This window comes from Pseudophryne corroboree, chromosome 2, assembly GCF_028390025.1.
Source record: "Pseudophryne corroboree isolate aPseCor3 chromosome 2, aPseCor3.hap2, whole genome shotgun sequence".
Classification (NCBI taxonomy): Eukaryota; Metazoa; Chordata; class Amphibia; order Anura; family Myobatrachidae; genus Pseudophryne; species Pseudophryne corroboree.
The window spans coordinates 948,578,263-948,605,589 of record NC_086445.1 but is presented as its reverse complement, the minus strand read 5'-3'; the positions used below and the strand labels follow the sequence as shown (position 1 = coordinate 948,605,589).

The 27,327-nt window shown below is 47.2% G+C and overlaps 1 pseudogene; it reads right to left on the bottom strand.

The window, feature by feature from the left end:
• The window catches only part of LOC134987030 (G2/mitotic-specific cyclin-B1-like), a 100,901-nt pseudogene extending 80,501 nt beyond the window's left edge, over positions 1-20,400 (bottom strand).
• Between the last annotated feature and the right edge of the window lie 6,927 nt (positions 20,401-27,327).

Genomic DNA, 27,327 nt, shown 5'->3' with positions numbered 1-27,327 from the left:
GGAGGAGCAGCAAAAGGCCATTCAAGCCTATACAATTGAGCACGATATAGGAGGTGGAATGCACCTGTCTCAAGCGCAGTGGAGAATGATTTCAACGTTGTGCAAGGTTCTGATGCCCTTTGAACTTGCCACACGTGAAGTCAGTTCAGACACTGCCAGCCTGAGTCAGGTCATTCCCCTCATCAGGCTTTTGCAGAAGAAGCTGGAGACATTGAAGGAGGAGCTAACACGGAGCGATTCCACTAGGCATGTGGGACTTGTGGATGGAGCCCTTAATTCGCTTAACAAGGATTCACGGGTGGTCAATCTGTTGAAATCAGAGCACTACATTTTGGCCACCGTGCTCGATCCTAGATTTAAAGCCTACCTTGGATCTCTCTTTCCGGCAGACACAAGTCTGCTGGGGTTGAAAGACCTGCTGGTGAGAAAATTGTCAAGTCAAGCGGAACGCGACCTGTCAACATCTCCTCCTTCACATTCTCCCGCAACTGGGGGTGCGAGGAAAAGGCTCAGAATTCCGAGCCCACCCGCTGGCGGTGATGCAGGGCAGTCTGGAGCGACTGCTGATGCTGACATCTGGTCCGGACTGAAGGACCTGACAACGATTACGGACATGTCGTCTACTGTCACTGCATATGATTCTCTCAACATTGAAAGAATGGTGGAGGATTATATGAGTGACCGCATCCAAGTAGGCACGTCACACAGTCCGTACTTATACTGGCAGGAAAAAGAGGCAATTTGGAGGCCCTTGCACAAACTGGCTTTATTCTACCTAAGTTGCCCTCCCACAAGTGTGTACTCCGAAAGAGTGTTTAGTGCCGCCGCTCACCTTGTCAGCAATCGGCGTACGAGGTTACATCCAGAAAATGTGGAGAAGATGATGTTCATTAAAATGAATTATAATCAATTCCTCCGTGGAGACATTGACCAGCAGCAATTGCCTCCACAAAGTACACAGGGAGCTGAGATGGTGGATTCCAGTGGGGACGAATTGATAATCTGTGAGGAGGGGGATGTACACGGTGATATATATGAGGATGATGATGAGGTGGACATCTTGCCTCTGTAGAGCCAGTTTGTGCAAGGAGAGATTAATTGCTTCTTTTTTGGTGGGGGTCAAAACCAACCCGTCATTTCAGTCACAGTCGTGTGGCAGACCCTGTCACTGAAATGATGGGTTGGTTAAAGTGTGCATGTCCTGTTTATACAACATAAGGGTGGGTGGGAGGGCCCAAGGACAATTCCATCTTGCACCTCTTTTTTCTTTAATTTTTCTTTGCGTCATGTGCTGTTTGGGGAGTGTTTTTTGGAAGGGACATCCTGCGTGACACTGCAGTGCCACTCCTAGATGGGCCCGGTGTTTGTGTCGGCCACTAGGGTCGCTTATCTTACTCACACAGCTACCTCATTGCGCCTCTTTTTTTCTTTGCGTCATGTGCTGTTTGGGGAGGGTTTTTTGGAAGGGACATCCTGCGTGACACTGCAGTGCCACTCCTAGATGGGCCCGGTGTTTGTGTCGGCCACTAGGGTCGCTTATCTTACTCACACAGCGACCTCGGTGCAAATTTTAGGACTAAAAATAAAATTGTGAGGTGTGAGGTATTCAGAATAGACTGAAAATGAGTGGAAATTATGGTTTTTGAGGTTAATAATACTTTGGGATCAAAATGACCCCCAAATTCTATGATTTAAGCTGTTTTTTAGGGTTTTTTGAAAAAAACACCCGAATCCAAAACACACCCGAATCCGACAAAAAAAATTCGGTGAGGTTTTGCCAAAACGCGGTCGAACCCAAAACACGGCCGCGGAACCGAACCCAAAACCAAAACACAAAACCCGAAAAATTTCCGGCGCTCATCTCTAATGGATAGTATACTTGACGACACAGAGGTAGAGCAGTGGACTACTGTACCGTACTGCTATATATATACTATGGTCAGCAAAATTCTGCACTGTCCTCCTACTATATACTGCGCACAACTAAAATGCAGCACAGGTATGGATGGATAGTATACTTGACGACACAGAGGTAGAGCAGTGGACTACTGTACCGTACTGCTATATATATACTGGTGGTCAGCAAAATTCTGCACTGTCCTCCTACTATATACTGCGCACAACTAAAATGCAGCACAGGTATGGATGGATAGTATACTTGACGACACAGAGGTAGAGCAGTGGACTACTGTACCGTACTGCTATATATATATACTGGTGGTCAGCAAAATTCTGCACTGTCCTCCTACTATATACTGCGCACAAATAAAATGCAGCACAGGTATGGATTGATAGTATATTTGATGACACAGAGGTAGTGCAGTGGACTACTGTACCGTACTGCTATATATATACTGGTGGTCAGCAAAATTCTGCACTGTCCTCCTACTATATACTGCGCACAACTAAAATGCAGCACAGGTATGGATGGATAGTATACTTGACGACACAGAGGTAGAGCAGTGGACTACTGTACCGTACTGCTATATATATACTGGTGGTCAGCAAAATTCTGCACTGTCCTCCTACTATATACTGCGCACAACTAAAATGCAGCACAGGTATGGATGGATAGTATACTTGACGACACAGAGGTAGAGCAGTGGACTACTGTACCGTACTGCTATATATATACTGGTGGGCAGCAAAATTCTGCACTGTCCTCCTACTATATACTGCGCACAACTAAAATGCAGCACAGGTATGGATGGAAAGTATACTTTACTACACAGAGGTAGAGCAATGGACTACTGTATCGTACTGCTATATATAAACTGGTGGTCACAGCAAAATTCTGCACTGTCCTCCTACTATATACTACAATGCAGCACAGATATGGAGCATTTTTCAGGCAGAGAACGTAGATATTTTCAGCACACTGAGCACATATATTTGCAGCACACTGAGCACAGATATTTGCAGCACACTGAACATAGCAACTGAGAGAACGCAGCCACGTCCTCTCGCTATCATCTCCAAAGCACGAGTGAAAATGACGGTGACGCGCGGCTCCTTATATAGAATACGAATCTCGCGAGAATACGACAGCGGGATGATGACGTTCGGGCGTGCTCCGGTTTACCGAGCAAGGCGAGAAGATCCGAGTCTGCCTCGGAACCGTGTAAAATAGGTGAAGATCGGGGGTTCGGGTGGGTTCGGATCCCGAGGAACCGAACCCGCTCATCACTAATATATATATATATATATATATATATATTTATATATATATATACATATACATACATACACGGTCGAGTAACATTATTATGAGCACATATATATATATATATATATATACATGGTCGAGTAACATTGTTATGAGCATATATATATATATATATATATATATATATACATGGTCGAGTAACATTGTTATGAGCACATATATATATGTATCTATAGAGAGAGAGAGAGAGAGAGAGAGAGAGAGATAGTTTGCCGTTTTGACCTGCTCTCCACATTAGTTTTGTAGTACCTGGGTGCCTTCCCACGGACCGATGGGGAACCATATGGAGGATTAAGACAAATCAGGTGGCACTCCACGGTTTTATGAATAATGCACACAGCTACAACAGCATCATTTCAACGTTTCAAGGGGGTAATTCCAAGTTGATCGCAGCAGGAAATTTTTTAGCAGTTGGGCAAAACCATGTGCACGGCAGATATAACGTGCAGAGAGAGTTAGATTTGGGTGGGGTGTGTTCAATCTGCAATCTAGTTTGCAGTGTAACAATAAAGCAGCCAGTATTTACCCTACACTTTAAACACTATAACCCACCCAAATCTAACTCTTTCTGCACATGTTATATCTGCCCCACCTGCAGTGCATATGGTTTTGCCCAACTGCTAAAAAATTTCCTGCTGCGATCAACTTGGAATTACCCCCCAAGTGCACTTTATTGGCACTTTTCGTCAGGATAAGGATATATATATATATATATATATCCTGAGGTGAATACCTAGGGCAGGCTTTCCCAACCACGGTCCTCAAGGCACACCAACAGTGCAGGTTTTAGTGATATCCAGGCTGCAGCACAGATGGTTCAATCAAAATAACTGAGCTACTAATTAAGTCACCTGTGCTGAAGCCTGGATATCACTAAAACATGCACTGTTGGTGTGCCTTGAGGACCGTGGTTGGGAAAGCCTGACCTAGGGGGAAATTTACTAAGCTCCCGATTTTGACCGAGATGCCGTTTTTTCATCAAAGTGTCATCTCGGTAATTTACTAAACACTAATCACGGCAGAGATGAGGGCATTCGTAATTTTTTGCAAGTCCAAGTAAAAAATTACGAATGAATACACCATCGGTGAAAACGCGGCTGTTTAAGTATGAATCTCGGTCATTTACTAAGAAGTGCAAAGCAAAAAAAAAACAAACACTGCCGTGAAAAATTACAACTCGTAAAAAAGTGCTAAAAAAAACCAGACCTTTTTTTTTTATTCGTGATTGGATAGGCATGCACGGATCCATGAGATCCGTGCATGTATATCAGTGGGAAGGGGTGGGAAAGTGCTTATTTTTTCAAAAAAAATTGCGTGGGGTCCCCCCTCCTAAGCATAACCAGCCTCGGGCTCTTTGAGCCGATCCTGGTTGCAGAAATATGGGGAAAAAAATGACAGGGGTTCCCCCATATTTAAGCAACCAGCATCGGGCTCTGCGCCTGGTCCTGGTCCCAAAAATACGGGGGACAAAAAGAGTAGGGGTCCCCCGTATTTTTAAAACCAGCACCGGGCTCCACTAGCTGGACAGATAATGCCACAGCCGGGGGTCACTTTTATATAGTGCCCTGCGGCCGTGGCATCAAAAATCCAACTAGTCACTCCTGGCCGGGGTACCCTGGGGGAGTGGGGACCCCTTCAATCAAGGGGTCCCCCCCCCCAGCCACCCAAGGGCCAGGGGTGAAGCCCGAGGCTGTCCCCCCCCATCCAATGGGCTGTGGATGGGGAGGCTGATAGCCTTTGTTGTAAAAGAAAAGATATTGTTTTTAGTAGCAGTACTACAAGGCCCAGCAAGCCTCCCCCGCATGCTGGTACTTGGAGAACCACAAGTACCAGCATGCGACGGAAAAACGGGCCCGCTGGTACCTGTAGTACTACTACTAAAAAAATACCCAAAAAAAGACAAGACACACACACCGTGAAAGTATAATTTTATTACATACATACACACATACATACATACTTACCTTAAGTTCCCACGCAGGTCGGTCCTCTTCTCCAGTAGAATCCAAGGGGTACCTGTTGAAGAAATTATACTCACGAGATCCAGGGGTCCAGGCTCCTCGGGAAATCCAGGGGTAATCCACGTACTTGAAAAAAAAAAAAAAACGGTGTCCCGACCACGAACTGAAAGGGGACCCATGTTTGCACATGGGTCACCTTTCCACGAATGCCAGAAACCCACTTTGACTTCTGTCTAAGTGGGTTTCTTCAGCCAATCAGGGAGCGCCACGTTGTAGCACTCTCCTGATCAGCTGTGTGCTCCTGTCCTCACTGACAGGCAGCACACGGCAGTGTTACAATGTAGCGCCTATGCGCTACATTGTAACCAATGATGGGAACTTTCTGCCCTGCGGTTGACCTAAAGTGACGTCACCGCTGAGCAGAAAGTTCCCAGCATTGGTTACAATGTAGCGCATAGGCGCTACATTGTAACACTGCCGTGTGCTGCCTGTCAGTGAGGACAGGACCACACAGCTGATCAGGAGAGTGCTACAACGTGGCGCTCCCTGATTGGCTGAAGAAACCCACTTAGACAGAAGTCAGAGTGGGTTTCTGGCATTCGTGGAAAGGTGACCCATGTGCAAACATGGGTCCCCTTTCAGTTCGTGGTCGGGACACCGTTTTTTTTTTTTTTTTCAAGTACGTGGATTACCCCTGGATTTCCCGAGGAGCCTGGACCCCTGGATCTCGTGAGTATAATTTCTTCAACAGGTACCCCTTGGATTCTACTGGAGAAGAGGACCGACCTGCGTGGGAACTTAAGGTAAGTATGTATGTATGTGTGTATGTATGTATGTAATAAAATTATACTTTCACGGTGTGTGTGTCTTGTCTTTTTTTGGGTATTTTTTTAGTAGTAGTACTACAGGTACCAGCGGGCCCGTTTTTCCGTCGCATGCTGGTACTTGTGGTTCTCCAAGTACCAGCATGCGGGGGAGGCTTGCTGGGCCTTGTAGTACTGCTACTAAAAACAATATCTTTTCTTTTACAACAAAGGCTATCAGCCTCCCCATCCGCAGCCCATTGGATGGGGGGGGACAGCCTCGGGCTTCACCCCTGGCCCTTGGGTGGCTGGGGGGGGGGACCCCTTGATTGAAGGGGTCCCCACTCCCCCAGGGTACCCCGGCCAGGAGTGACTAGTTGGATTTTTGATGCCACGGCCGCAGGGCACTATATAAAAGTGACCCCCGGCTGTGGCATTATCTGTCCAGCTAGTGGAGCCCGGTGCTGGTTTTAAAAATACGGGGGACCCCTACTCTTTTTGTCCCCCGTATTTTTGGGACCAGGACCAGGCGCAGAGCCCGATGCTGGTTGCTTAAATATGGGGGAACCCCTGTCATTTTTTCCCCCATATTTTTGCAACCAGGATCGGCTCAAAGAGCCCGAGGCTGGTTATGCTTAGGAGGGGGGACCCCACGCATTTTTTTTTATTATTTTACAGTGTTTAATTAAAAAAATAAATAAATAAATAAACCCCAGCACGGATCACACAGATCCGGCCGAGATTGATTGTAAAAAAAGTCGGCAGTGTTTTGCTAATCACTGCCGTAAAAATAGAAAAAAAACCACGAATGACATCGACATCGGAACAAAAGAAAAACCCGAATACGACAGCTTAGTAAATTAGTCGTAATCAATTCAAAAAGTTGCAGTTTTACACTTTCGATGTCATTCGTGATTGAACTTTGACCTGAAACGGGAAAATACGAATCTTAGTAAATTTACCCCCTAGTTTGTGTAACCTAGAAGTGCACCTTGCTGTCCTGCAAGCACGACCACTGTCTCTCCTGGTGAGTTTAGGTGTTGGGTTCAGAGATCTAGGGGTGGATCCCTTGGTGGGCAAAACGTGAAGTGGTGCATGTCATATCAATGTCCACATCCTACCCTTTAGAATATCCACTTTCTTTAAATTAACTTTTCATTTTTTTCTCCTAAAATGTTCCTTAGTTGACCTCATTTTTGGCTTAAATGAATTCTGAGTGCGAGGAGACATCAGGGGCGCGATGTAATACTGCCCGAGTTCAATGGACGTGCGGAATGCCGGCTCAACTCGAATGTTCTATTAAAGGGGCAGTCACTTAGTAGGCATGGTTTTGCCTTTTAAGTGATTGCCCCTTTAAAAAAACGTCCAAGTTCGCCCAGCATCCCGCACAGTCGCCCAACTCGGTCAGCATTACAACCCGCCCATTATCTTTATTACATAGGATTTTTTTTGTGTGTCTGAAATTTTTGATTACATAGGGGGTAATTTAGACCTGATCGCTGGGCAGCGATTTTTGCAGCCCTGCGATCAGATAGTCGCCGCCTACAGGGGAGTGTATTTTAGCTGTGCAAGTGTGCGAACGCATGTGTAGCAGAGCTGCACAAACTGATTTTGGGCAGTCTCTGCGCAGCCCAGGACTTGCTCAGCTGCTGCGATCACATCAGGCTGATTAGGACCGGATTTGACGCCAGACACCCTCCCTGAAAACGCTTGGACACGCCTGTGGTTTTCCAAACACTCCCTGAAAACGGACAGTTGCCACCCACAAATGCCCTCTTCCTGTCAATCTCCTTGCGAACGCCCGTGCGAATGGATCCTTTGTACAAACCCGTCGCTGACCGGCGATGCGCTTCGCAGCTGTCCGTCGCACCTGCGCATTGTGGTACATATGCATACGCAGTTTGGATCTGATCACATGCTGTGCAAAAATGCACAGCAGCGATCAGGGCTGAATGACCCCCATAATCAGAAAACCATAAGTGTACCAGATCTCCAGGTGCTATTGGAGCTGTCCTATACATACAATGTAAGCATCTTTGATTATGCCATCCAGCACTTTTGAGCATGCCTGATTTATTCTATACAGTATAAACCAAATATCCATGTAATAAAAATATTAAAATAAAAATGTCACAAGTCTTAAACATCCACGCATTAACTTTCTAACACTCCGTTGTCCAACTACCAATGGTGGCAACAGAGTGCCTAAGATTTGTCTTTACTATTTCGCTACTCATTTAAGTCAAGTTGTTGTAACATGGTTTGCGACCTCACGTATCCCTTGCTGGGTTCACCTGGAAGTTATCTCCTGTAATGTATTCTCTACTTTATATCAGCACCTGTTGGCCCATGTCTGTGAGATCCCACCCTATCATTGCTTTCTCATGTTGTATTTGGGATTTCTGTAAGATCCACTTTCGGACCACTTCTCATGCTTCCCCCATCACTCCGCTCTGGCAAAACCCAGCTTTCCCCAGGTTTTTGTCTATCCTACTTCACCTTGTGGATTGAGGGTGGTGTCTGACTTTCTCGACTCTGGTCGATGTGTTCCTCTGGTTTCTTTACAAAGCAAACTTGGGATATCAATTGTTATTCCCTCTGCTTGCCTTCAAATATGACACTTCATCGACTCTCTAACCCCTTCCTCTGTGAATTGACATCTGACTCTCCTTGAAACTCTGTACGTTATTAACCCTCTCCTAAAGTGGCTAATCTCCATCCTCTGTAACCTTTTACTTCATACTAAACAGTAAATCGCACCAAACCGTGAGCTTCAATGGGAGACTTGGGGAGCTCATAGGCTGACAACACTTGGTCAGTGGTGAGGGAACAGGATTCTAAGTCTTCTATCCCCTCCTTGGTTAAGGAGAATGCATACAAAATTAATTTTACAGTATATGGTATCTAGTACCCACTCAGTTATGGAAAATGTAGGGTTTCACCTTGGATCAGTGCTGCAGGGGTTGTGACGGTGTGGGTACTTTTTTACATATATTGTCATCATTCCCGAAGATTGCCCAGTTTTGGCACGTGTTGCTCTTCTCCTTTCTGAAGTTCTTATAGTACCCATATCCAAACCTCCTATGTCATTTCTCCTTGGATACCCACTGGAGGGATTAGAAAAATGTGCAAACATGCTCTCTACGCAAATCCTATGCTAGATGATTGCCGGACATTGATAATACGTAGATCTTCCTCCACGCCAACAGCTACTGAAAAAAGTTGGCACTTGGCATCCATGGAGAAAATATATGTTGGTCTGCATAATACCTGGCATAAATTCCTCCAGGTTTGGTGTGATTGGTTTGTGTATAATATATCTACCACCTCACGGAGCTCTTCCTTCTGGCTTATCAGGCCTCTTGCTATAAGTGTCTTAGGACTTATCTCCACTACCGTGCACTGAGGAACTTGACTAGGCCTCCTTCTTTCTCTCTTCCTACCCCTCTCCTCCCCTCTTATCCTTTCTTACCTCTCCCTTCCCTACCTTTTGTTATATCATAATCTATGGGTTGTCTTGTTTATGTATGACCTACACCAATATGGGTCATGTTCACGGACCATTTGCCTACCTCACTATGGGTAGATTAAGATTTGTAATTGAAGCAAATAAAGCAAGTAACTTGGTATCTATAACAAATCATGGTGCAATGCAACAGGAGCAAATACTCTATATTTATATTTTTTCTGTACACGGTAAATACTAGCTGCTTTGGCATGTATCCCACAAATGTTAGACATCATTATTTTCATGCTGCAATTTAGATTTCACTTTTAACACATCCCAACCAAACCTAAATCTCTCTGCACATGTTACACCTGCCCCACCTGCAGTGCAGCATGGTTTTGCCCAGTTGCTTGCTTTTTTGCTTTACTTACAAACATGAATCAGGCTATGGGGGTAATTCCAAGTTGATCGCAGCAGGATTTTTGATAGCAATTGAGCAAAACCATGTGCACTGCAGGGGAGGCAGATATAACATGTGCAGAAAGAGTTAGATTTGGGTGGGTTATTTATTTCTGTGCTTGGTAAATACTAGCTGCTTTATTTTTACACTGCAAATTAGATTGCAGATTGAACACACCACACCCAAATCTAACTCTCTCTGCACATGTTATATCTGCCCCCCCTGCAGTGCACATGGTTTTGCCTAATTGCTAACAAAAATCCTGCTGCGATCAACTTGGAATTATCCCCTATGTCAGTAAAAATGGACACAGCACGAGGTGACAGTGAGAACCTCAGGGAGACCCCCAATTGTTGTTGTTTTTTTATCTAAGCAATTGTTCTTTTGTATTCCATCATATACTGGTAAGTGCAATTTGTAGGTGATATTTCATGTTACCTTGGGCGAGTTCACTTTGGTTTCCAATGTAAGTAAAATGACAGCTTATTTAAAGTACTTTAGCGTAAAATGTTTTTATTTTTTATATGCAGGTTTTATAGTTTTAACTATAGGGTAATGTCTTGTAATCAGCGTCACAGAAATGAAATGTTAATTGCTGTTTTTTTCTCCGTTTAATTGACTTAAAATTGCAGACTGTTATATCTACACCAGAGACCTGTACAGCCGCTATGCCTCCATTTGTGATGTATTGTGCTGTGTGCAATCATGTACTCTGGCTCAAGCTATCTAGGTTAATGACAAGACTTTTAGCTAATTAAGGATAATGTATCCACATATTCTATGGCATAGTGAAACATGACAAACCATAGAAACCATGGGAGAAAATGTACAATTATAACAGCTGCAGCTTCCAACAATAAATAAGGAAGTGTTGAATCTTTTGTGTGAATTTGTGTCTCTAGAAAATCTATTATTAATCTGTTATATCAGCCCTGTGTGCAGGGTGTTCACAACACACAGGCCCAGCAATGAAGGGGCCCCGTACCAGCCCCCTGACTTATGACCCCAACATTTTAGTTGGCAACTATATTTACTATTGTCTGTCCAGTTGGTTAACCCCTCATCGGGAACCGCACCAATGAAGGGCGTATTAAAATTGAAGGGGGCCAATGTACAATATCCCTCCGGGGCCCCTCCTCTCTAGCCATCAGAGCACTAGACTCTAAGGGGTAAATTTACTAAAGATTCTAAACCAGAGAACTGGTGATGTTGCCCATAGCAACCAATCAGATCTTGTCTATCATTTATTTATTGCCTTTTAGAAAATAATAGACAGCATCTAATTGGTTGCTCTGGCCAACATCACCAAGTCTCTGTTTTAGAAGCTTTAGTAAATTTAACCGTAAGCACTAGGGTGTCCCAGAATCTATTGCGCATGCATAGGTCTCGGGGAAAATTATGCAGTATCCATTTCTGTAGTGGTTTTCCTACTTCACATGTGCCAAACGCCAGAAAAATGACCACCACGCCATTTTCTCAGTGATTTGTGCAGAGCTGCTCCAGCCGATGTGGGACACTGGAGACGTAGTATTGAAAAAATGGGTGCAGTGTGGGTCCCCTGCACCCAGGGGACCTTGTACACCCTGCACCCATTATAGAAATACCACTGGCACCAATATGGGAGATGTGGAACTGGAAAGAGCAAAATCATCTCATTATGTGTATAGCATGAGTGGTGGGGCCTGATTCAGAGGAGCATGCAATCCGCGCGCTCACGTAGTTAAGCGATTTGCTATTTCACATGCGTAAAAATTTAGAAAACCCCTGTGGCGCATGCCTTACCCTGAGTGTACGCACAAGGGTGCTATTGCGTACGGTTCAATGGTATCAGACTACAAGAGGCAAAACAGTGTGCCGGGCATGCTGGGACATGTAGCTCCACAGCAACTGGTGTACTGTATATGGTCTGACTGTGGAGGAGAGGAGGAAGGGGGAGAGATACTTACCTACTTCTAATTTCTCCTCTCCAGGAGAAGCCCGAAGAGGAGATGCTGCAGGGAACTTCAAGGGGGCGGGACTGGGTTGTGACATCATTAATCCCCCAAAATGATGTCATTTGCGTCATTTTAGCACCTCCCCCACCACACGGACCCGCGAATACCGGAGAGTAGCTCTCCATCCTGCCCACATCACTAGGGTGATCTGCCTGCTCTCCCAGGACGTGCAGGGGGCTACCCCAGAAACATCCCGCAAATTCCGGGAGAGTAGGCAAGTATGGGGAGAGATTGCAGCAATGTCAGGCCTCACCTACTCCTGTCCTCAAATGATGCAATTGAGATGGAGCAGTAAGATGATTTGGAAGCAGATACTTTCTCTATAAATACAGAAATACACAGCATGCACTGCGTCTGCGTTATGCTGCATGTGTTTTATTTGTGTGATTTTGCTCCTGGCAGCCTGGCACCACTGAGTGTGATCTCTTACCAGCCACTCACATTGAAACGAGTGCCCTCAGTCAGCCCCACTCCCTCTGGATCTGGGTGGCAGCTGCAGGCATCTTGTGTCTCTAGGACTGTTAGAGTTCCCCTAGGATGAGCAGGGAAAGAGAAGAGTGACTGCTGTAGCAGCAGCCTCTCTCCCCAGTGGTCGCACAATCACTAGTATCTTTTAATATTTGCTAAGGAGTGGGTGATAACAGGTCAATAGGTTCCCCTGTGCAACCCCCACCTCCATAAATGTGACATTGTGATTAGAGATAAGCGGGTTCGGTACCTCGGAAACCGAACCCCCCCGAACTTCACCCATTTTACACGGTTCCGAGGCAGACTCGGATCCTCCCGCCTTGCTCGGTTAACCCGAGTGCGCCCGAACGTCATCATCCCGCTGTCGTATTCTCGCGAGATTCGTATTCTATATAATGAGCCAGGCGTTGCCGCCATTTTTACTCGTGCATTGGAGATGATAGGGAGAGGACGTGTGCAGCGTTCTCTCAGTTGTGTTCAGTGTGCTGCAAATATCTGTGCTCAGTGTGCTGCAAATATCTATGCTCAGTGTGCTGAAAATATCTACGTTCTCTGCCTGAAAAACGCTCCATATCTGTGCTCAGTGTGCTGCAAATATCTGTGCTCAGTGTGCTTTATTGGGTGTACTGGGGACCACCAGTATTATATAGTAGGAGGACAGTGCAGAGTTTTGCTGACCAGTGACCACCAGTATTATACGTTCTCTGCCTAAAAAATGCTCCATATCTGTGCTGCATTGTAGTATATAGTAGGAGGACAGTGCAGAATTTTGCTGACCAGTGACCACCAGTATTATATCAGTACGGTACAGTAGTCCACTGCTCTACCTACCTCTGTATCGTCAAGTATACTTTCCATCCATACCTGTGGTGCATTTTAGTTGTTGTGCGCAGGATATATAGTAGGAGGACAGTGCATAATTTTGCTGACCACCAGTATATAATATATAGCAGTACGGTACAGTAGGCCACTGCTCTACCTACCTATGTGTCGTCAAGTATACTATCCATCCATACCTGTGGTGCATTTTAGTTGTTGTGCACAGTATATATAGTAGAAGGACAGTGCATAATTTTTCTGACCACCAGTATATAATATATAGCAGTACGGTACAGTAGGCCAATGCTCAACCTACCTCTGTGTCGTCAAGAATACTATCCATCCATACCTGTGGTGCATTTTATTTGTTGTGTGCAGTATATATAGTAGGAGGACAGTGCATGAGTTTGCTGACCACCAGTATATAATATATAGCAGTACGGTACAGTAGGCCAATGCTCAACCTACCTCTGTGTCGTCAAGTATACTATCCATCCATACCTGTGGTGCATTTTAGTTGTTGTGTGCAGTATATATAGGAGGACAGTGCATAATTTTGCTGACCACCAGTATATAATATATAGCAGTACGGTACAGTAGGCCAATGCTCTACCTACCTCTGTGTCATCAAGTATACTATCCATCCATACCTGTGGTGCATTTTAGTTGTTGTGAGCAGTATATATAGTAGGAGGACAGTGCATAATTTTGCTGACCACCAGTATATAATATATAGCAGTACGGTACAGTAGGCCACTGCTCTACCTACCTCTGTGTTGTCAAGTATACTATTCATCCATACCTGTGGTGCATTTTAGTTGTTGTGCGCAGTATATATGGTTGGAGGACAGTTCATAATTTTGCTGACCACCAGTATATAATATATAGCAGTACGGTACAGTAGGCCATTGCTATTGATATATTACTGGCATATAATTCCACACATTAAAAAATGGAGAACAAAAATGTGGAGGGTAAAATAGGGAAAGATCAAGATCCACTTCCACCTCGTGCTGAAGCTGCTGCCACTAGTCATGGCCGAGACGATGAAATGCCATCAACGTCGTTGCCCAATGTCATAGTAGAGAGCATGTAAAATCCCAAAAACAAAAGTTCAGTAAAATGACCCAAAAATCTAAATTAAAAGCGTCTGAGGAGAAGCGTAAACTTGCCAATATGCCATTTACGACACGGAGTGGCAAGGAACGGCTGAGGCCCTCTCCTATGTTCCTCATGACTAGTGGGTCAGCTTCACATGAGGATGGAAGCACTCATCCTCCCTCTAGAAAAATGAAAAGACTTAAGCTGACAAAAGCACAGCAAAGAACTGTGCGTTCTTCTAAATCACAATTCCCCAAGGAGAGTCCAATTGTGTCGGTTGCGATGCCTGACCTTCCTAACACTGGACGGGAAGAGGTGTCGCCTTCCACCATTTGCAAGCCCCCTGCAAGTGCTGGAAGGAGCACCCGCAGTCCAGTTCCTGATAGTCAAATTGAAGATGTCACTGTTGAAGTATACCAGGATGAGGTTATGGGTGTTGCTAGCGCTGAGGAGGAAATTGACAAGGAGGATTCTGATGGTGAGGTGGTTTGTTTAAGTCAGGCACCAGGGGAGACACCTGTTGTCTGTGGGACGTATATGGCCATTGACATGCCTGGTCAAATTACAAAAAAAATCACCTCGTCGGTGTGGAATTATTTTAACACAAATGCGGACAACATTTGTCAAGCCGTGTGTTGCCTTTGTCAAGCTGTAATAAGTAGGGGTAAGGACGTTAACCAGCTAGGAACATCCTTCCTTATACGTCACCTGGAGCGCATTCATCAGAAGTCATTGACAAGTTCAAAAACTTTGGGTGACAGCGGAAGCAGTCCACTGACAACTAAATCCCTTCCTCTTGTAACCAAGCTCCTGCAAACCACACCACCAACTCCCTCAGTGTCAATTTCCTCCTTAGACAGGAACGCCAATAGTCCTGCAGGCCATGTCACTGTCAAGTCTGACGAGTCCTCTCCTGCCTGGGATTCCTCTGATGCATCCTTGAGTGTAACGCCTACTGCTGCTGGCGCTGCTGTTGTTGCAGATGGGAGTCGATCGTCATCCCAGAGGGGAAGTCGGAAGACCACTTGTACTACTTCCAGTAAGCAATTGACTGTCCAACAGTCCTTTGCGAGGAAGATGAAATATCACAGCAGACATCCTGCTGCAAAGCGGATAACTCAGGCCTTGGCAGCCTGGGTGGTGTTAAACGTGTTTCCGGTATCCACCGTTAATTCACAGGGAACTAGAGTATTGCTTGAGGTACTGTGTCCCCCCGCTACCAAATACCATCTAGGTTCCACTTTTCTAGGCAGGCGATAAGGAGAATGTACACAGACGTCAGAAAAAGAGTCACCAGTGTCCTAAAAAATGCAGTTGTACCTAATGTCCACTTAACCACGGACAAATGGACAAGTGGACCAGGGCAGACTCAGGACTATATGACTGTGACAGCCCACTGGGTAGATGTATTGCCTCCCGCAGCAAGAACAGCAGCGGCGGCACCAGTAGCAGCATCTCGCAAACGCCAACTCGTTCCTAGGCAGGCTATGCTTTGTATCACCGCTTTTCAGAAGAGGCACACAGCTGACAACCTCTTACGGAAACTGAGGAACATCATCGCAGAATGGCTTACCCCACTCTCCTGGGGATTTGTGACATCGGACAACGCCAGCAATATTGTGCGTGCATTACATCTGGGCAAATTCCAGCACGTCCCATGTTTTGCACAAACATTGAATTTGGTGGTGCAGAATTATTTAAAAAATGACAGGGGCGTGCAAGAGATGCTGTTGGTGGCCCGAAGAATTGCGGCCCACTTTCGGCATTCAGCCACCGCGTGCCGAAGACTGGAGCACCAGCAAACACTCCTGAACCTGCCCTGCCATCATCTGAAGCAAGAGGTGGTAATGAGGTGGAATTCAACCCTCTATATGCTTCAGAGGATGAGGAGCAGCAAAAGGCCATTCAAGCCTATACAGCTACCTACGATATAGGCAAAGGAGGGGGAATGCACCTGACTCAAGCGCAGTGGAGAATGATTTCAACGTTGTGCAAGGTTCTGCAACCCTTTGAACTTGCCACACGTGAAGTCAGTTCAGACACTGCCAGCCTGAGTCAGGTCATTCCCCTCATCAGGCTTTTGCTGAAGACGCTGGAGGGATTGAAGGAGGAGCTAAAACGGAGCGATTCCGCTAGGCATGTGGGACTTGTGGATGGAGCCCTTAATTCGCTTAACCAGGATTCACGGGTGGTCAATCTGTTGAAATCAGAGCACTATATTTTTACCATTGTGCTCGATCCTAGGTTTAAAGCCTACGTTGTATCTCTCTTTCCGGCAGACACAAGTCTGCAGAGGTTCAAAGACCTGCTGGTGAGACACTTGTCAAGTCAAGCGGAACGTGACCCGTCAACAGCTCCTCCTTCACATTCTCCCGCAACTGCGGCTGCGAGGAAAAGGCTAAGAATTCCGAGCTCATCCGCTGGCGGTGATGCAGGGCAGTCTGGAGCGAGTGCTGACATCTGGTACGGACTGAAGGACCTGCCAACGATTACTGACATGTCGTCTACTGTCACTGCATATGATTCTGTCACCATTGAAAGAATGGTGGAGGATTCTATGAGTGACCGCATCCAAGTAGGCACGTCAGACAGTCCGTACGTATACTGTCAGGAAAAAGCGGCAATTTGGAGGCCCTTGCAGAAACTGGCTTTATTCTACCTAAGTTGCCCCCCCCTCCAGTGAGTACTCCGAAAGAGTGTTTAGTGCAGCCGCTCACCTTGTCAGCAATTGGCGTACGAGGTTACTTCCAGAAAATGTGGAGAAGATGATGTTCATCAAAATGAATTATAATCAATTCCTCCGTGGAGACATTCACCAGCAATTGCCTCCAGAAAGTACACAGGGACCTGAGGTGGTGGATTCCAGTGGGGACGAATTAATAATCTGTGAGGAGGGGGCTGTACACAGTGAAAGGGGTGAGGAATCGGACGATGAGGAGGAGGTGGACATCTTGCCTCTGTAGAGCCAGTTTGTGCAAGGAGAGATTGCTTCTTTTTTGGTGGGGGCCCAAACCAACCAGTCATTTCAGTCACAGTCGTGTGGCAGACCCTGTCGCTGAAATGATGGGTTTGTTAAAGTGTGCATGTCCTGTTAAGGGTGGGTGGGAGGGCCCAAGGACAATTCCATCTTGCACCTCTTTTTTCTTTCATTTTTCTTTGCATCATGTGCTGTTTGGGGACTATTTTTTGAAGTGCCATCCTGTCTGACACTGCAGTGCCACTCCTAGATGGGCCAGGTGTTTGTGTCGGCCACTTGGGTCGCTTAGCTTAGCCATCCAGCGACCTTGGTGCACCTCTTTTTTTTCTTTGCATCATGTGCTGTTTGGGGACTATTTTTTGAAGTGCCATCCTGTCTGACACTGCAGTGCCACTCCTAGATGGGCCAGGTGTTTGTGTCGGCCACTTGGGTCGCTTAGCTTTGCCATCCAGCGACCTTGGTGCACCTCTTTTTTTTTGTTTGCATCATGTGCTGTTTGGGGACTATTTTTTGAAGTGCCATCCTGTCTGACACTGCAGTGCCACTCCTGGATGGGCCAGGTGTTTGTGTCGGCCACTTGGGTCGCTTAGCTTAGCCATCCAGCGACCTTGGTGCACCTCTTTTTTCTTTGCATCATGTGCTGTTTGGGGACTATTTTTTGAAGTGCCATCCTGTCTGACACTGCAGTGCCACTCCTAGATGGGCCAGGTGTTTGTGTCGGCCACTTGGGTCGCTTAGCTTAGTCATTCAGCGACCTCGGTGCAAATTTTAGAAATAAAAATAATATTGTGAGGTGTTCAGAATAGACTGGAAATGAGTGGAAATTGTGGTTATTGAGGTTAATAATACTATGGGATCAAAATGACCCCCAAATTCTATGATTTAAGCTGTTTTTGAGGGGTTTTTGTAAATAAACACCCGAATCCAAAACACACCCGAATTCGACAGAAAATTTTCAGGGAGGTTTTGCCAAAACGCGTCCGAATCCAAAACACGGCCGCGGAACTGAATCCAAAACCAAAACACAAAACCCGAAAAATGTCCGGTGCACATCACTAATTGTGATATCATAATGGTGTGGCTTGATGCTGAGATTAGGGGGGGAAAAGCTAATTATCCAGGGCATTAGTATGCTCCAGGTGGCTCTACGCCACTTGCCGCTGGGTTTAGGTTGACGCTGAGTACCTGGAGTATCGTAAGTACACTCCGGATGGGTCTGCAAATGCCCAGAAAAAACAAAAGGCGGCTGCTTTCTCAGCTGCATGTGTTGTTACTATTATTTTTGAGATGGGCACTTCTTGAGATGCTCACGACTCAGCAGAGACACACGGGTCGCCATATCTTTGTGGGCCCCATAGCAACATTTTGAACATGTTTCTAAAAAGACACCTATCCATAGCAGTTATTTTATGACCCATAATAGTTCCCTAGTTTATTTTATGGACCTTAGTAGCCCCCTCGTTCACATCATGTCTTACTGTAGGGTTACCAGTTGACATTATGCAACACAGTACCCCCAATTCACATTATGACATACAGTACAATATGCCCAGTTCAAATTTTGTCACACTATGGTGCTCATATTATGTAATATTTTAATAACTTCCAGTTCATTTTTTACCACAAGATAGTGAGCAGGTCCAAGTATGTAACTAGATATATTGGAGGCCCAAGTAAAAAGTTTCTAAGGGCCCCTATATATTCACCAATGCTGACAAATATATATAACACATGTAACTGTGGCAGGGAATGTGGGCCCTTCTCAGCTGTGGGCCCCATAGCAGCTGCATCTATGGTAGGTACACTCTTGCGATTCGTCATCAGTATGTTCAGTCTACAAATATTTCCAACCCTGAAATGAGCCTCACACAGTTTTTCCTGCTGATGTTATGGTATAATGTAACAAGTCCGTACTGATATGTTTCACCCTTGTTCTCTGTCAGGTACTTTGGGCCCACTGTGATGTTTTACATTACATAATGTACAAATATTGATGCTGACATTTACTTTGCAAAGGTCAACATCTTTGTATTGCTTTGAGAGATTGATTGTTGATTAATTATATAAATGTTCCTATGTCTAGAGAGCCTAGGAAACCTGTCTCAGAACTGCAATTGTGAGGTATGTACAGTACCTGGTGCTTCTGTGTGTCCATCACACTAAGAAGGGTAAACATTCTTTTGTTTAACGCAGAAGAATTAGGGACCTGTTACGTGATAAAGCAAAGAGTGTGAACAAAGAATAATGAATTGTGACATTTATATAGATAATAATACATTTTATTATTTTGAACACATCACTCTCGTAGGACACATTTCCTAAAATTATATTTTGTTCAGATGTATTTAAAGGCATTTTGTATAATAAAAACTTTGTTAAGCTTCTCCAGAAGGCATATTTGTCTACGCACTTGGCACCAAGAAATCACTTCGTGTAACAGGTATTTACTTAACTGGTAGACTGCAGTGATGTGTGTGTTGTAAAATGCATAAGAAGTTATTGGCTGGTGCCCTCAGGACAAAAATGTGCTGCCGCCTAAATTCTCATCGCCATGAGTATTTATTTGTATGGCGCCATAAATTCTACAGTCAGCATATAAATTGCGCAAATGCAAGTTAAGCATAATAATAAACCATGCAAGTATAGATTACAAGTATAAGCAGCATAAATACAAAATCCATAAAACATGATAATAACATAAATACAAGTTAAACATAACATTATTTTGTGCTGCACATGGGCCGCCGCCCGATATCACCAATGCTACCTATGCTGTTGGCACACCCAACCCCACTGCTAATCACACTCACCAACACCCGGGGATCGGTGGTAGGAGCTCCTGGAGGGCTGCCAGTCATCGTGGCTCCCTGCTGCTGTTACCTCCGGTGCTCATAGCCAGATTAAGGGGGGCATGCAGGGCATACTTTACCCTGAGCTCCCCTTTCTTAGAGGCAGGCCCGGCGCTACCCGCTCAGCGAAGGGATGCAGTGCAGGGAGGCGCTGGGACAGAGAGGCGCTTTCCCTGCTCTGAATCCCTTCACTGCTGCGCCGTCCTGTCCCCCCTGCTGCTGCTGTGTCTGTCACTGTATGACAGTCACTGGCAGCAGCGCCTGCAGAATCAAAAACCTCCTGCCTCCCCTCCCCGTGTGACAGCGGCTGAGTACGGGACAGAAGGGGGCGGAGCTAAACGGGCCGAAAGGGGGCGGGGCTAAACGGGACAGAAGGGGCGGAGTTACACTGACCAGGCTGCAGTACAGAGGGAGACTGGCTTAGGTAAGTGGTGTGTGTGTGTGTGTGTGTGTGTGTGTGTGTGTGTGTGTGTGTGTGTGTGTGTGTGTGTGTGTGTGTGTGTGTGTGTGCATATGGTGGGTGGGTGTGTATGTGTGTGTATATATGTGTGAATTGTGTGTGTGAGGTATGTCTGCGTACGCGCACTTTATGGACGCTAGTACTGGGGGGAGCATTACGTATAATGACGCTACTACTGGGGGAGGCCATTACATGCAAGGACGCTACTACTACTGGGAGGGTGCATTACGTATAAGGACGCTACTACAGGGGGGGCATTACGCGTAACAACGCTACTACTGCTGGGGGGGGGCATTACTTATAAGGACGCTACTAGTCAGTGGCGTAACTAGAAATTTTTCTCCCCCAAGCCAAAAAATCCTTCGGCGCCCCCCCCCCATACACCCCGTAATTGCCTGCGGCGCGCGCTGGCAAAAAGGGTGTGTGGCTTTGTCGAAATGGGCGTGGCTTTGCGTGGAGGGCGTGGCATTACAGGAAAAGACTACCTTATACCCCGTTTTGCAACCTGCACGCCCAGACGTTGGCCACCACAGGAAAGAAAAATAATCCTGATTCATGCCCCTTACATTATTTGTCATTTTTCCTCCTTATAGTAATGCCCAGTATACATTATTCCACATACTGCAATGGCCCTTAGACATTATTCCACACACAATCAGTGATCGCGCTGAGCCAAAAAAAAAGTGGGTCCCAGGGACCCTTCACTTTTAAAAATTGGGGTCCTACCGGTCTTTTTCTGGGTCCCATCGGAATGAAGGTCCTTATTAATTTTAATCTTGTTTGGACACTACAAAAGTGTTGCAAGATGGGGGGGATGGGGTGACAATGCTGCTGGGCTGTGTAGCATGCAGGACACCCTGCACCAGAGCTGTAACTAGACATTTTGGTGCCCTTAGGCAGAAAGTGAATTGGTCTTAGACCACTTAGACCACAAAGAACAGGTAGTGCGCGCCGTAGGCGCGCCGCAAAATTTTAGGGGCGTGGCTTCATAGGGAAGGGGCGTGGCCACATAATAGTGTCAATTCACATTACACCACACAGTAGTGGCGCTTATACACATTGCACCAGGTAGAACCTCCTATGCACACTGATCCAGGTAGATCACGTCATACACTTTGCTCCAGGTACAGCACGTCATACACTTTGCACCAGGTACAGCACGTCATACACTTTGCACCAGGTACAGCACGTCATACACTTTGCACCAGGTAGAGCACGTTATCATACACATTGCCGCTAGGTAGAGCACGTTATCATACACAGTGCGCCAGGTAGAACACGTTATACACACTGCGCCAGGTAGAGCACGTTATCATACACATTGCGCCAGGTAGAGCACGTTATCATACACATTGCCGCTAGGTAGAGCAAGTTATCATACACATTGCATCAGGTAGAGCATGTTATCATACACATTGCCGCTAGGTAGAGCAAGTTATCATACACATTGCGTCAGGTAGAACACGTTATTATACACATTGCGCCAGGTAGAGCACGTTATTATACACAATGCGCCTGGTAGAGCACGTTATCAGCCACATTGCTCCAGGTAGAACACGTTATTATACATAATGCGCCTGGTAGAGCACATTATCATACACATTGCGCCAGGTAGAACACGTTATTATACACAATGCGCCTGGTAGAGCACGTTATAATACACATTGCACTAGGTAGAGCACGTTATCATACACATTGCGCCAGGTAGAACACGTTATCATACACATTGCGCCAGGTAGAGCACGTTATCATACACATTGCGCCAGGTAGAACACGTTATTATACACAATGCGCCTGGTAGAGCACGTTATAATACACATTGCACTAGGTAGAACACGTTATTATACACAATGCGCCTGGTAGAGCACGTTATTATACACATTGCACTAGGTAGAGCACGTTATCATACACATTGCGCCTGGTAGAGCACGTTATTATACACATTGCGCCAGGTAGAACACGTTATCATACACATTGCGCCAGGTAGAACACGTTATCATACACATTGCGCCAGGTAGAATACGTTATCATACACATTGCGCCAGGTAGAGCACGTTATCATACACATTGCGCCAGGTAGAGCACGTTATCATACACATTGTGCCAGGTAGAACACGTTATTATACACATTGCGCCAGGTAGAACACGTTATTATACACATTGCGCCAGGTAGAACACGTTATTATACACAATGCGCCTGGTAGAGCACGTTATTATACACATTGCACTAGGTAGAGCACGTTATCATACACATTGCGCCTGGTAGAGCACGTTATTATACACATTGCACCAGGTAGAGCACGTTATCATACACATTGCGCCAGGTAGAACACGTTATCATACACATTGCGCCAGGTAGAACACGTTATCATACACATTGCGCCAGGTAGAATACGTTATCATACACATTGCGCCAGGTAGAGCACGTTATCATACACATTGCGCCAGGTAGAGCACGTTATCATACACATTGTGCCAGGTAGAACACGTTATTATACACATTGCGCCAGGTAGAACACGTTATTATACACATTGCGCCAGGTAGAACACGTTATTATACACAATGCGCCTGGTAGAGCACTGAGGCACATTGCAGTAATCACTCACTTATCACCTCCAGTTGCACGAAGGGGCCGTTTGACACAAGTGGTTCCGCCCCCAGCAGCAACTCACTGACACTCACCATTTTTTCTGACAGCACAGTGCAGTGAGTGCACTGGCACAAGTAGCCAGCCTGCGCCTGTAGTAGCCGCAGCCTGGAGGAGCTCTATGTGAAATCGCAAGCAGAGGCTGTTCTCTGGCAAGAAGGAGCTCGTCCAATCGCTTCCCCTGACGGGCTGGCCACTGCTAAATATACCAATAATCAGTTCCAACTGTGTCAAAGTAGTGGAGCCCCAGGTGCAATGGGAAAGTCAGTGTCACTGCACAGTTGTACTGATATACTGGTATATTTAGCAGTGGCCAGCCCGTCAGGGGAAGCGATCGGAGGAGCTCCTTCTTGCCAGCCTCTGCTTGCGATTTCACAGATAGCTCCTTCATGCTGCGGCGCCGGCTGGCTACTTGTGCCAGTGCACTCACTGCACTGTGCTGTCAGAAAAATGGTGTCAGTGAGGCCCTGACACTCTGAGCGGCCTCACATTGCACACACGGAGCTTGCAGCCCCCGGACATCCCGCATCTGCACCAGCTACTCCAGGTGAAGCGGGGCGATGCAGCACTGTCTACTGCTTACCTACAGTGGGAGCTGCGCAGCCCGGACGGCTCCTGCTGGAAGGTAGTTGTCGGGTCTCGGTGGGGCGTTGAGCGGGTCCCGGGTAGGGGGGTGGCGGCGGGCAGATCCGGAGCTGTACTCCCAGTCGCAGAGGAGGGTGCTGGCGGCAGAGCGGCAGTGGAGCCGGATGAGCGGGGCCAGTCTGTCAGCCCTGCAGCACAGATTCATGTGCTGGCGGGGAGCAGGATTCAAAGCGGGAAATGCTGCAGGCTGTGATTGGATGGAGACTACAGGAGGTGATTGGCCGAGGAAACAGCCAGTCACCTCCTGCATTCCGCTGACAGGCTTAACACATGCAAACACATATTCAGATGAGCGCGTCCTGTGGGACCCGCTCATCTTCTAAATGTGAGTCCCGGGCGGCTGTTTCTGGGTAAAATACGCGCCATGGCGCGTTTTTGCAAACACTGACAATAATGCACATGACACAATATGCACACACCGTAATGCCCCCTACACATTATGCCACACACCGTAATGCCCCCGACACATTATGCCACACACCGTAATGCCCCCGACACATTATGCCACACACCGTAATGCCTGTGACACATTATGACAGGAATCGCAATGCCAGTTATACATTATGCTACACACTGCAATGCCCCTGATACATTATAGCACACACAATGTCTGTGACACAGTATGACACACACCACAATGATCCTGAGACATTATACCACATACCACAATGCCCGTGATATAGTATACAACACACCGTAATGCCTGATACATTATGACACACACCGCAATGTCCGTGATACATTATGCCACACGCCGTAATGCCCATTACACATTAAGTTCTACAGTAAGGCTTCCAATTACTTTTAAATTACCTCCTCGTTGCCAGGGGTTTCATGCTCTTGGTTCCATGCACGGTGCCAGGGGTTTTCATGCTCAGGGTGTCATGCTCGTTGCCAGGGGTTTCATGCACTGGGTGTCCTGCTCGTTGCTAGGGGGTAGTGCTTGTTGCTAGGGCCGTGCTCCCAGTGCCACATATGCTCCCAGTGCCAGATATTCCCCCACAGTGCCAGGTATATGCACCCAGTGCCAGATATTCCCCCACAGTGCCAGGTATATGCACCCAGTGCCAGATATTCCCCCACAGTGCCAGGTATATGCCCCCCCCCCCAGTGCCAGATATTCCCCCACAGTGCCTGCTTCCCCCCCAGTGCCAGATATTCCCCCCCAGTGCCAGGTATATGCCCCCAGTGCCAGATATCCCCCCCCCCCTCCAGTGCCAGGTATATGCCCCCAGTGCCAGGTATATGACCCCCCAGTGCCAGATAATCCCCCCCCCCAGTGCCAGGTATATGCCCCCAGTGCCAGATATTCCCCCACAGTGCCAGGCATATGCCCCCAGTGCCAGATATTCCCTCCCAGTGCCTGCTTCCCCCCCCCAGTGCCAGGTATATGCCCCCCCAGTCACGGGTATATGCCCCCAGTGCCGGGTATATGCCCCCCCAGTGCCAGGTATATTCCCCCAGTGCCAGGTATATGCCCCCTAGTGCCAGGTAAATGCCCCCAGTGCCAGGTATATGCCCCCCCAGTGCCAGATATTCTCCCAGTGCCAGATATTCCCCCCCAGTGCCAGGTATATGCCCCCAGTGCCAGGTACATGCCCCCCCCAGTGCCAGTTATATGCCCCCAGTGCCAGGTATATGCCCCCAGTGCCAGATATTCCCCCCCAGTGCCTGCTTCCCCCCCCAGTGCCAGGTATATGCCCCCAGTGCCGGGTATATGCCCCCCCAGTGCCAGGTATATGCCCCCAGTGCCGGGTATATGCCCCCCAGTGCCGGGTATATGCCCCCAGTGCCAGGTACATGCCCCCAGTGCCAGATATTCCCCCCTAGTGCCTGCTTCCCCCCCAGTGCCAGGTATATGCCTCCAGTGCCGGGTATATGCCCCCCCAGTGCCAGGTATATGCCCCCCAGTGCCGGGTATATGCCCCCAGTGTTAGGTACATGCCCCCAGTGCCGGGTATATGCCCCCCCCAGTGCCAGGTATATGCCCCCAGTGCCAGGTACATGCCCTCAGTGCCAGGTATATGCCCCCCCAGTGCCAGGTAGAGGTATATGTCCCCAGTGCCGGGTATATGCCCCAGTGCCTGCTCCTCCGGCCCCCCCCTATGTGTTGGAGGGACACGAGCGCATCGCGCGTCTCTCCTGTGTCCCTCCTGGCTCTCCCCCAGCTGTCTAATAAAGGAAGTGCCGTTCGTGAGCCAATCAGAGCTCACGAACGGCACTTGCTTCCTTAGACCGGCCGGGGGAGAGCCAGGAGGGACACAGGAGAGACGCGCGATGCGCTCGTGTCCCTCCAACACATGGGGGGGGGGAGAGCCGGGGGAGCAGGCACCGCAGCAAGGAGGGAGAGGAGATCGCAGATTGACATGCGGACGCTCGTCCGCATGTCAATCTGTTCTAAATCAGTGGCGCCCCCGCAGCCCCTCGCCCCCAAGCCACCGCGAGGACTGCGGGGGCAGTAGTTACGCCACTGCTACTAGTACTACGGGGGAATTGCATATAAGGAGGCTTCTACTGGGGGTGCATTATGTATAAGGACGCTACTACTACTGTGGGGCATTACGTATATGGACGATACTACTATTATGGGGAATTACGTATAAGGACGCTTTTACTACTGGGGGTGCACTACGTATAAGGACGCTACTACTGCTGGGGGGAGCATTACGTATAAGAACGCTACTACTACTTGGGGGCATTATATATAAGGACGCTACTATTACTCGGGGAGCATTACGTATAACAATGCTACCCAGGGCCGGTGCTAGGGTGTTCGGCGCCCCCCTGCAAACTATAAAATTGCGCCCTCCCATATTCCGTTGGCGTGCGCCGGGAAAAGGGGTGTGGTCTCACAACTAAGGGGCATGGCCACACAATAGTACCCCCATTTAAAATTACGCCACAATGTAGCACAATCTTATTAATCTTATACGTAATGCCCCACCCGTAGTAGTAGCGTCCTTATATGTAATGCACCCCAGTAGTAGTAGCATCCTTATACATAATGCACTCACAGTAGTAGTAGCATCCTTATACATAATGCCCCCCAGTAGTAGTAGCATCCTTATACGTAGTGCCCCCCCAGTAGTAGTAGCATCCTTATACGTAATGCCCCCCCAGTAGTAGTAGCATCCTTATACATAATGCACCCAGAGTAGTAGTAGCATCCTTATACGTAGTGCACCCCCAGTAGTAGACGCGTCCTTATATACGTAATGCCCCCCCCAGTAGTAGAAGCGTCCTTATACGTAGTGCACCCCCAGTAGTAGACGCGTCCTTATATACGTAATGCCCCCCCCCCCAGTAGAAGCGTCCTTATACGTAGTGCACCCCCAGTAGTAGAAGCATCCTTGTACATAATTCCCCCCTAGTAGTAGTAGCGTCCTTATACGTAATGCCCCCCCCACAGTACTAGTAGCGTCCTTATACGTAATGGCCCCCCCAGTAGTAGCATCTTTACATGTAATG